This window comes from Mus caroli, chromosome 17, assembly GCF_900094665.2.
Source record: "Mus caroli chromosome 17, CAROLI_EIJ_v1.1, whole genome shotgun sequence".
NCBI lineage: Eukaryota > Metazoa > Chordata > Mammalia > Rodentia > Muridae > Mus > Mus caroli.
Window position 1 is genome coordinate 38,620,230 of NC_034586.1, and position 13,072 is coordinate 38,633,301.

A 13,072-nucleotide genomic window follows, 5' to 3' on the forward strand; every position below is an offset into this window, starting at 1 on the left:
ATTGAAGGAAAGAAAGAAAGAAAGAAAGAAAGAAAGAAAGAAAGAAAGAAAGATATTTTCATAAATGAATCAATTAATTAATTTTTAACAGTAAAAATAAAATCAGCTAGTTATATACCAGCATTTTCAAGAACGTTTAAAGCAAAATTGTCCCTTGGTACATTTATTATTAATAATAAATTAATTATTAAAGGTCCAACTTTATGTAGTCAATCATATTGTTCACATAAATTATGTAGAATGATACAAAATGTTGAGTTTATAAATGTCATACAACATCAATTTGACATCACACTTTTTATAAAAATTCTATTGATCAGTAGGAAAACAAGTGTTTAAATGATAATTTTATATTATCTCTCATGAACATTTGGACTAATGTAAAATGTAATGCACGAGGTTTCCACATTGAAATTGCAAGTTATGACCACAATTTCAGTGAGTGTGTTTTGATTAAAATTGCTAAGTCTCAGAAATTTGCATAGAAACCAAACAGAAATAAAGGCAAGCTTAAGAAAGAGAACCCTGCAGGGGAACTTAACATCACTATCCTTCCTGTGGCTCAGGATGTGGAACAAAAGCCTTGGAGTTGTAAGGAAGCTACTGTTTTAATACTTTGTATTGTGGTTTAATTCCGGAAGAGGAGGGACTCCACTCCAGTAGGCTCTTGGGGCTAAGTTAAACAGATATGTCTAATGTCAGAGGAATAATTGGAGTAAATGGGTGTGTCCCAATTCACTTTCATGGAATGGAGATGAGACCCAACAAAGACCCACTGAAGGAGTAGATGCCTTGAATGCAAATCATGCCAGGAAGTGAGAGAGCAATGCGTTATCCACACATGCTAAGTAAAATGTCCTCCTTTTTCTTCTGTGAAAGCTATGGTATAGTGTAAGACAAATCTATGTGAAGTAGATCTTTCCATGATCTGAAATTTATATTTTCCTCACAGCAATTATTATTGGAATGATTTCAAAGTTTATGTCAAGACTGCTTATATGCCAAGATTCTAAGTGACTTTTTTATTAGAGTATTTCTCTGGATTTAAAAAGAATGAACATCATCATAAACAGATATTCTAGCTCTAGACTAGAAAAAAAGCATCTAAGTAAACTCTCTCTTCTAGTGACAGGGAACAGCTACAGCTGTATTGGAAGAGGTTCTCACTGGGGCCTCTAGAAAATATTAATCCTACCAGGAGAAAATAAGACCATTAATATAATTTTGAGTCAGTTTGAAGCAGGCTTAATTTTATTGGGGGTGCATCCAAGAGTTAATATTGTAGGGACTGCTTTCTGAGTCTGATGAAAGACAGCAGCGCTGAATCCATTTCTTGTACTTCTTTTAAGGAATAAAATTGTGAAGTAGTTGCAAACCAGGTTTATAGAAGAGATCATGGGGTAGAGAAGAAAATACAGAAAAATCTAAAAGACAACAACAACAAAAAACAAAACAAACAAACAAAACACCAACATGTAGTGGACATATAATTAGGGAGGGTCAGGGAAGGCTGATGTATTCTCAAAAACAGGTCTACGTCATAGGCTGAGGCAGGTCAGGCTTTTCTCCAGGAAACAGAATTATAAATAGCAATTCAGTTCATACAATAAATGGAAACTTATTTTTAACAATACAGCATAATGACTCCTGCCTTCCAAATGAAGTAGGGAGGTTCCTCGTTCCCCCTTGACTTACATTTCTTTGTCAAATCTTTGAGAGAGGGACATCTTAATAATGTGGTTAAGGAGCAATATTTCTAGAATTGTTTATCTGAAGCATGCAAGGGTTAACTATTCTTTGAAATGGAAACTCCAGACAAAGACATGTATGCCTTCTTATAGGGAACCAGGGGGAACTCTCTAAAAGGATTAGGTAATCTAAAATTTTATTGGTGGGTTCTAGGGGGTTCACAGGTCTGCATTGCTATGTCATAAATGTTCAACCATGTGATGAAATAGGGCTGCCTAGTGCAGAAATAAGATATTTCCTCATTTTTATGGTTATCCCCAGGCTGTTCTTTGAAAGCATGGGTTATGATCTTGTTCTGGGTTTTATAGTCTGTTCCTAGAGCTGCTGTCTTATGACTTAGTTTCTAGGGCATATGGTTTATTCCTGGCGCTGGTACCTTATTGCCTTTTTTGAAATCAGGCCTGGTCCTTAAATGGAGACAAATGTGGTCCTTAAATAGAGACAAATGGAGTTTCTGTTGTCCTTTCAGTAACACATTGGAAGTCATAAAACCCACTTATGATAATGAGTAGAAATAATATTAGACGGCCAAAAAATGGAGTGAAACATCTTAGCCATATTGGCCAGTCAATATTTGAGAGATTTTCTTTATTTCTTTATGTAGATGATTAATTTTGTTGTTTATAGTATGAGAGAAATCAGATGTTATGAAAAAGCACATAAAAAATAAAAAATAAAAACATCATATTCCAGTAAGTTTCTGACAACCAAGATTACATTTGAAAAACTGTTGATCTATAGTAGTTCAATTTTATAGAACAGTTGTTCTCAATTATTTCATTTCTTGATCAATTTCAGTTAATATTCTTGCCATAAAATTAGTATTTTTTGAAATTATACATGCTATTTTAGAGTCCTCTTTGTAGTTCAACTACAATAAAGGACCTAGTTTAACATTGTAAATCACATTTTGTATTTAGACTCTATTTTATGTTACGCTTCTCCTCAGGCTGAACTCTGTTACTGGGAAAACCACAATTTGTTCCAGGAACCAAGACACCTCTATCAACAGCCATAACTTTCCTAACAACAGCCACTCCACCCTTAGTAACAGCCAGTAAACCTCTCAGAGGAAAATACCTAATGTTCCAGATATGTTGAAATATATTATTCAAGTTAGCCTACAATGTAACTGCTAAATTGGAAAGACTCTACCCACCCTGCTGTGACTGTGATAAAAAGGCCAAGGCTTCACCAGCTCAGGATCTTCCACAACCATCCACTGTGTTGGAGAGATTGGAGGGTCCTACACTCATTGCTTTTGTATACTAGTTGGATTCCTAGTAGTCTCTGATGATCTGTGGGGACCTTGCAGTCTGAGCATAAGAAGTTCAGGGACAGGTAACAGAAAGTCCAGAGTACCAACCACTATAGTAGGATCTAACAGATGTACAGAATCATTGCAATTCTCAGGAAGAGTTCTTGAATTCTATTAACAAATTGTAAAGACTTGCTGAGTAAAATAGGAATAGTTCATTCTATCCCACATAAACCCTTATAATATGCAGGGAATGTGGAATAAGTATTATTTTCACAGAAAAAAAGAAGTTCATCATAAGGGCAATTATTTAACAAAGAGGAATGTTGATTGCCATACCACCTCCAGTAAGGATCTGTGTGACAAGTTCCACAGGCTGAGGTGTTTGTCCTCAAAAGGGGGAGGCTTCCTAGAACCAGTTGTACAACTCTTCCCAGGAGAAAAATTATTGAGCTGTAGTTCTCTTGGCTACTTATCTGTTTCGTGTTTTCTATTCCTTTTCCTATATACGAGACATTCCTGATAGCCTAGGCCAAGATCTTAAGCGAGTATTATGGCTACAAAACCATCCCTTGAAATGGAGTAACTGAACATGACTTCATCTCCGGGAAAACCAGCGCTTCACTTTATAAATCATGCATAAAATAGTATTGATAAATATAAACTTTCCTAACAATAATATTTTATTATTACACATGTGTCATCAGAATTAGGTTTTGGTATATTGTTTAAGAAAGCCTTAACTAGAAAGAATTAAAACAGTTTAAATTTATGTTTTAAAAAGTTACAGAAGAACAGAAACTAGAGGTTAAATAGTAACTGATAATAAAAATTCATTAGCTTAAGCAGGCAGTGGTGGTGCACGCCTTTAATTCCAGCACTGGGAAGGCAGAGACAGGTGGATTTCTGAGTTCGAGGCCAGCCTGGTCTACAGAGTGAGTTCCAGGACAGCCAAGGCTATACAGAGAAACCCTATCTAAATAAATAAATAAATAAATAAATAAATAAATAAATAAATAAATAAACCAAAAAATAAATTATTTCATTAGTTTATTCTTGGGAATTTGCCACTAGCCTTAGATGATTATTGTATTTTGATGTACTAAATGTTCATAACAATATTCATTCTGCCTGGATGTTTTACTGAAAACAACTTTTTTGAAGTTATAAGCCTTGGATGACTTTGTATTTTAATGTACAAAATGATTATTGTTATGTCTGTTCTATTTCGCTGTCTCACTGAAAACAACTTTTCAGAGCTGTAACACCTGTTTCTCTATGTAGAAAAACCCTTGATTGAGAGTTGCAAAATACACTCAGATTCAAACTGTTTTTGTGTTTGTTTCTGTTTGTCACCACCAAATCCTAACCCACCTGACCTCGAGGACCCACATCCCAGGGGCCCCCATACCCGGCTGGGGTGGTCTGTGGTAGTGGATAAGAAGTGGAATTCTAATTAGAAGGAACATTAGTGAAATCAAAACATAAACAGTGGAGGAAAAGGACATTATGAATGGGAACATCATCCACAGCTTTTAAACTATTTTGGGGCATGTTCCATTTTGTCCACATTATCCTTGGGAAATTTTCCTATGAAAGTTCCATTTTTTACTAATTTCTTTAAGAGCCCAGCAATAGAGGGATTCTCTCTAACACATAAAAAGTTTTTTTTTTAGGGGGGGGACTTTTTAGTGCTTAATGGATGCATAGATTTATATATATATATATATATATATATATATCTGACCTTATTAGTTACAGACATGGTTACTATGATATATTTGGTTCAACTTAAGTGATTAATGAATCTTCCCATCCCCTTCTTATTTTAGCACAAGTGTAATTCCATTATTAAAACCTTTTAAAGAATATTTGATTCTGTCAAAGTCTGTATTATTACATCAGGAGGAGTCACTTAAATTATTCTATCCTAAGTATCTTCCATCCATCTTGCTAAACACTATGTGTTCTCCTTCTTTTGTTTAAACTAGGGACCCTGGTGAATAAAAACAATATTTCGCAAGGCAAGACAATATCAGGATATTTCCTATGATAGAGGTGCCTTTTATTTCCTCTGTCTAGATTCATTTAGGTTCTGTTTGCATAGGTTAAAAACAAAACAATAAAACTGTTAGCCATAGGACAATGAAGGTGTACATTTCAACAGAAAGAACACAATGTTTAAAGTTATATTCGTCAAACCATAGAAAGTTTGATTCTTTTAAATGATCACTTTTCAGTCATTTTCTACCTCTGGGGGTTGGGATCCTCTTCCATGGGTTCTTTGGGTCCCTTCTCGAGGTACAAATGATGATTCCAGGCAGGATTACCAGCAACCTTAACAGCAATAAGCAGCTAGGGAATCACAATGTAGGGTCCTTTCCATGTAGGTGCAAGCTGGTCAGTTTTGAAATGGCAGATTATTATAGCATTTCAAGACTGAATAGGATGATCTGATGGGAAGTAACTAAGGGCCTGAGCATTGTGGACCTGAGGGATAATCTTATCCAAAATTAATTGCAATCCTTTTAAATACTCAGACATTAGAGGAAATCTGTTAACAGTCTAGCCTATACCTGAGCAATTATTATTATTTCATTATTATTTCATATGGGGGTGAATTTTTCTTGGTAGGGGACATGTAAGACCCTGAGAAGGGTATAAGGCAACAGCTCAACCCAGTTACCATTAGTCTTAAAAGTACATTTAGTTAAAAATCTGTTAAAGCTCTATTTATTCTATCTACCTTTCCATAGCTCAGAGGATGATACATACAATGAAGTGAAAAGCCTTAGAGAAAAATTGAGATAACTTGATTGTGAAGTCCAGGCCATTATTGTACCCCAGAGATATGGGCAACTTAATCTGCATTGTTCAATTTGGGGGCTTTTGTCATTTTGGTTCCCTGGCCACTTCAGTTCGTAGGCCGGCCTCCAACAGCTAGGACAATTTCATATTTACTTTTAATACTCTTTCTTTCTGAGGTAAGTAAACCCTCTGATTATTTATCTGTCCAAGAACATGAGCCATGACAAAAGTATATCAGCTGTCTGTGTAGATTTTCACCTTTTTTTTTTCCTTCAGCTCATCTTAAATTCTGTGTCAGTGCAATTATTTCTGTTCTCAGGATAGATAACCCCCTGGCAAAGCTTGTGCCCAAATGACCTCTTTGTAGCCTATTACCACTCCTTCTTGAATGAAGCTGCCTCTCTCCATGTAGAGATCTGCATCTCTGTTGGTAACAACATCTGCCAGGTCTGGCTGCGTACCTTGGATGATATCCAAAATCTCCTGGCAGTCATGGATGGATACCTTGGTGTCATTGTCTAGCAGCAGGCTGGAAGGATTGATAGCCAAGAATTTATCAAAGGTCAGACTGTCCTTATCTAAAAGGAAGGCTTGGTACTGAGTCAGAGAAGCACTGGACATCTACCAGTGGTGGCATCCCTCAGCAACTTTTTCCACAGGTATTAGAACTGTTATAGATAGAGTTTGTTCAAATGTGAGCTTGTTAGCTTTTACAAGAGTTGCAGTGGCTGTGATGGATCTGAAGCAAGGGGCTATGCATAGGCTACAGAATCTAGTTTCTGAGATGTAACATATCATCCTATTCTAGGGACCCAGAGTCTGAGTCAGAACACATTTGGTAGTTCTTTTTAATTCAAGGCAACAATGAGGTATTCCAGGCTGACTGGCAAGATATTCCTCACTTATTAGGTAATTTATAGGTAAAGGCTTTGCAAAGCAAGGCAACCTAGGAGTATATCCCGAGAATGACACTATTGTCTGAAGCTTGTTCAAGAAGTTTCTTCCCATTAAAGGGTAGGGACATTCAGAAATAACAATAAGAGAATGAGTCATAGTTCCTTGTCTATGCTGTCTGGTCGGTGGTCCATTTATGAATTATATTCCCTTTTATCTCCTGTATTTCAACTGTTTAATTGATCAAGGTTTCTAAGAGCTCCAATAGTACTGATTGAGTAGCCCCCATGTTCACATAAATGTTTATAAGTTGCTCACCTACTGGTGAATGTTATTATAGGCTCCAGAGGTCAAGTTTAGCCTCCCTAATCCTCCGTAGCTATAATTGCCTTGGGTTTGGGGAAATCTGCCTGTTTCTAAAGTAGGTTTTCATTTTTCCAGTGACTTTGTTGTTGTTGTTGTTGTTGTTGTTGTTGTTGTTGTTGTCTGTAGTAGGCACATGGGTCCTTTTGTAAAGAATTTTTTTTTTTTTTTTAATCATGGGGTACATGAGCAGAGTTGAAAACACCTAGGGCTTGTAGTGCAGCCACAGTGGCATACACCATCAAAACATTTATCAAATGAGCTTCTTTGCTGTCTCTGTTGCTAAACATCTTCTGGGCTTTTTCTAATAGTTCTGACCCACTATTTGCTGCAAAGCCATTCATCTTTTGTATCTTCCTACATATATCAGAAGTATGGTGGTTTGAATATGCTTGGATCAGGGAGTAGAATTATGAGGTGGTGTGGCCTTCTTGGAGGAATTGTGTCACTGTAGGGGTGGTCTTTAAGGTTCCTATGCTCAGGCTCCTGCAGAGTGTAGAAGAGAGTTCCTCCTAGGTACCTTCAGATTAAGATGTAGAACTTTTGGCTCCTCCAATACCAAGTCTGCCTGCATGATGCCTGATGCCATGCTTTGCACCATGATGAAAATGGACTGAACCTCTGAAACTGTAAGCCAGCCTAAGCTAAATGTTTGCCTTTATACTAGTTATTTTGGTCATGGTATCTCTTAACAGCAACAAAACCCCTAACTAAGACAAGGAGACAACTAAGTAACAAAGGTTAGCTTAATCCCTTTTAGACTTGCCAGGTCCTCTAGTTCTTTAGGGGTGAAAAAGTGAATGCTGTCCAGGAAGCACTTCATGAAAGCAGAAGACCTGTTTTACATCTGATACCTTAAATGTGATTGTGGAATTTTGGGCTGCCATTACATCCCTTCTAACAGAACCCGGTGCTACTCACTGAGTGCCCTCCTACATTCCTGTGTGCTATAGTTCCACTGGTGTTTCCATCTTGGAAGAGTGCAGTGGATTGCCTTTGCCCTCTAATCATGATCCATTAAAGCTGTTCTGGGGTGTGTTTCAGTAGTTTTCATGAGAATCATTCTCTTTATTCAGTACTGAGGAAGATATGGAGAATTTGCTGAGAGTTTTCCCACATGGAAAGATGATTGAAAAATATAGAATTATTTTCTATCCGGCGTCTCTCTGAGGCTGGTCCTCCCAGGAGAGGCATGAGCCACAGAAGCAACAGAGCTTCTTGGACAGTGTCCCTTCGGGCCTTCATCATTAGCCAGGGGGCAGAGCTAATCTTCACACCTCTATGCACCTTCCCTGTCAGAGGAGAACTTGCCTCCATGGAGTGCTCTGACCCTGGGACTCCGGTGTGATCCCCATTTTCTATCTGGGGTCTCACTGAGGCTGGTCTGCTCATGAGAGGTGCAGGCCTCAGAAGCAACAGAGGTCCCTTCAGGCCTTAATCCTCAACCAGGAGGCAGAGCTGGACCATAGACCTCTGTGCAACTTCCCAGACAGAGGAGAGCTTGCCTCCAGGAAGTGCTCTGACCCCTGGGACTCAGGAGAGAGCTGGTCTCCCAGGACTGCAGACAGAGACTAACAGACTCACATAAGGAACAAGATCCAGCCAGAAACACATAGAACATCTAACACCAGAGATTACCAGATGGTGAAAGGCAAATGTAAGAATCTTACTAACAGAAACCAAGAATGCTCATCAACTTTTTTTTTAAAGATTAATTTATTTATTATATGTAAGTACACTGTAGCTGTCTTCAGACACTCAAGAAGAGGGCATCAGATTTCATTATGGATTGTTGTGAGCCACCATGTGGTTGCTGGGATTTAAACTTGGGACCTTCAGAAGAGCAGACTGTGTTTTTAACCACTGAGCCATCTCGCCAGCCTTGGTATTGCAAACTTTATATGCCCCAGCACAGGGGAATGCCAGGGCCAAGAAGCAGGAGTGGATGGGTAGGGGAGCAGGGTGGAGGGAGGGTATAGGGAACATTCAGGAGAGCATTTGAAATGTATATAAAGAAAATATCTTCCAGGCATGGTGGCACATGCCTTTAATCCCAGCACTGGGGAGGCAGAGACAGGCAGATTTCTGCATTCGAAGCCAGCCTGATCTACAAAGTAAGTTCCAGAACAGCCAGGGCTATACAGAGAAACCCTCTCTTGAAAAAACAAACAAACAAACAAACAAACTAACAAACAAAATCTAATTAAAAAAGAAAGGAAAAATGATATGAAAGGACAAATATATATTTAATCAATAAATCCACACAGATAAAATGAAAAAAAGTATTCTCGTCATCATCAGAACCCAGTACTCCTACCGCAGCAAGTCCTGAATACCCCCAACACACCAGAAAAGCAAGATTCAGATTTAAAATCATATCTCATGATGCAAGTAGAGGATTTTAAGAAGGAGTTTTTAATATAACTCCCTTAAAGAAATAGAGAAGAACAAAGCTAAATAGGTAGAACACCTTAAAGACGAAACACAAAAATCCCTTAAAGAATTACAAGAAAAACACAACCAAACAGGTGAAGGAATTGAACAAAACCATCCAATATCTGAAAAATGGAAGTAGAAACAATAAAGAAAACCCAAAAGGAGACAACTCTGGAGATAGAAGTCCTAGAAAAGAAATCTGGAAACATTGATGCAAGCATCAGCAACAGAATACAAGAGATGGAAGAGAGAATCTCAGGTGTAGAAGATTCCATAGAAAACATGGAAATGACAATCAAAGAAAATGCAAAATGCAAAAATATCCTAACTCACAACATCCAGGAAATCCAGGACACAATGAGAAGATTAAACCTAAGGATAATAGGAGTAGATGAGAATGAAGATTTTCAATTTAAAGGACCAGCAAATAGCTTCAACAAAATTATAGAAGAAAACTTCCCAAACCTAAAGAAAGACATGCCCATGAACATACAAGAAGCCTACAGGACTTCAAATATACTAGACCAGAAAAGAAATTCCTCCTGACACATAATAATGAGAACAACAAATGCACGAAATAAGGATAGAATATTAAAATCAGTAAGGAATTAGGGTCAAGTAACATATAAAGGCAGACCTATTAGAATTACACCAGACTTCTCACCAGAGACTATGAAATCCAGAAGAACCTGGACAGATGTCATACAGATCCTAAGAGAAAACAAATGCCAGCCCAGGCTACTATATCCAGCAAAATTCTCAATTACCATAGATGGAGAAATCAAAGTATTCCATGACAAAACAAATTCACACAATATCTTTCCACAAACCCAGCCCATCAAAAGATAATAAAGGGAAAACTCCATCACAAGGAGGGAAACTAAGCTCAAGAAAAGCAGGAAAGTAATCCTTCAACAAACTTAAAAGAAGATAGCCACAACACCAGAAACACAACTCTAACAACAAAAATAACAGGGAGCAACAATTACATTTCCTTAATATCTCTTAATATCAATTGACTTAATTCCCTAATAAAAAGACATAGACTAACAGACTGGCTACATAAGAAGGATCCAACATTTTGCTGCATAGAGGAAACCCACCTCAAGGACATAGACAGACACTACCTCAGAGTAAAGGCTGGAAAATAATCTTTCAAGGAAACAGGCCCAAGAAACACGCTGGAGTAGCCATTGTAATACCAAATAAAATCGATTTCCAACGCAAAGTTATCAAAAAGGACAAGGAAGAGAACTTCATAGTCATCAAAGGTAAAATTTACCAAGATGAACTCTCAATTCTGAACATCTGTGCTCTAAATGCAAGGGCATCCATATTCATTAAAGAAACTTTAGTAAAGCTCAAAGCACACATTGCCACTCACACAATAATAGTGGGAGACTTTAACACCCCACTCTCATAAATGACCAGATCCTGGAAACAGAAACTAAACAGGGACACAGTGAAACTAACAGAAGTTGTGAAACAAATGGATTTAACAGATATCTACAGAACATTTTATCCTAAAACAAAGGGATATACCTTCTTCTCAGCACCTCATGGTACCTCCTCCAAAATTGATTATGTAATTGGTCACAAAACAGGCCGCAACAGATACAAAACTAATGAAATAATTCCATGCATCTTATCAGATCATCATTGACTCAGAAAACTGGACATACTAATACTGGAAGATCCAGCAATACCACTCCTGGGCATATACCCAAAAAATGTTCCAAGTTATAACGAGGACACATGCTCCACTATGTTCATAGCAGCCTTATTCATAATAGAAGCTGTAAAGAACCCATATGTCCATCAACAGAGGAATAGATACAGAAAATGTGGTACATTTACACAGTGGAGTACTACTCGGCTATTAAAACCAATGAATTTATTAAATTCTTAGACAAATGGATGGATCTGGAGGATATCATCCTGAGTGAGGTAACCCAAACACAAAAGAACATACATGGTATGCACTCACTGATAAGTGTATATTAGCCCAGAAACTTAGAATACCCAAGATACAATTTGCAAAATTCATGAAACTCAAGATGAAGGAAGACCCAGGTGTTGCTATTTTGTTCCTTCTTAGAATGGCAAACAAAATACCCATGGAAGGAGTTATAGAGACAAAGTTCGAAGCTGAGACTGAAGGAAGGATCATCCAGACACTATCCCATCTGGGGATCCATCCCATAAACAACCACCAGATACTATTGCATATACCAACAAGATTTTGCTGACAGAACCCTGATATAGCTGTCTCCTGTGAGGCTATGCCAGTACTTGGCAAATACAGAAGTGGATGCTCACAGTCATCTATTGTATGGAACAGAGGGTCCCCAATGTAGGAGCTAGAGAAATTACCCAAGGAGCTGAAGGGGTCTTCAGCCCTATAGGAGAAACAACAATATGAACTGACTAGTTTACTCAGAGCTCGTGTCTCTAGCTGCACATGTAGCAGATAATGGCTTGGTCGGCCATCAGTTGGAGGAGAGACCCTTGGTCTTGTGAAGATTCTAGGCCCCTGTACAGGAGAATGCCAGGGCCAGGAATTGGGAGTGACTGTGTTAGAGAGCAGGGGGAGGAAGGAGGGTATAGGGGATTTTTGAGAGGAAACTAGGAAAGGGGATAACATTTGAAATGTAAATGAAGAAAACATCTAATTAAAATAAGAGAAAGAAGAAGATAGAATCAATTAAAGAAATAAATTAATCATATTCTGATTATTTCTGTTGTAGACACCCCTAGTAGAAAAATTAACAACAGGGAACAATTGTCAGAAAATGACTGTAGGTGACCAAGGATCAAAGAAGGTGCTACCACAGAACCAGAATCAGAGGAAGAGTTGGGACATTATATAGGATCCCCTGGCAGATGTGGGGAGGGAAAAGACAGGGGCAGATAAGGAAGAGCTAGATGGAGGGGTAGGGTTATATGTGGAAAATGTGGGGACTGGAATAGTGAAGGTGGAAGTTCAGGTGAAGAGGTAAAAACAATAAATATGGTTATATAGAGGGAGAAGTCACCCCTCTGTCTGTGAGTCCAGTAGAAAAAATTTCAGAGGGAGCTCCTGGGTCTCTGCCACAGGCCCTCAAATGGCCTCCTGTCTTCCAACGAGGATGGCTTGGCCAGTCAGCAGGTTGTGAACCATATTAGACCTTCATCCAGGAGATGGATTAGAAGTTTCTTCATCCAAAAGCAAGATGTGTCCAATTTGATCTGGGTGGCTGGGTTTACCAAGGGTGACTGTTACCACTGTCCAGAATATTTGAGGATCAAAAGTGTCCTGCGAAGACCAGTCATCCCCAAATGTAGTTAATTTAGTTTCACAGAATATTTAGAGGTGACTCTTGATAATTGGATAACTATAATCATCCTTGACTATAAGTGGAGAAAATTTGTCAAAAATTTTCAGAACACAGGCTGGAGGCCTATTAGGATTGTTTATCATACATGGCATTCATTATTTCTGTCACCCCAATGTAAACCAGTTAACACAGAAAGTAGAAAAGACAGACATATGGCTGTGTGTGTGTGTGTGTGTGTGTGTGTGTG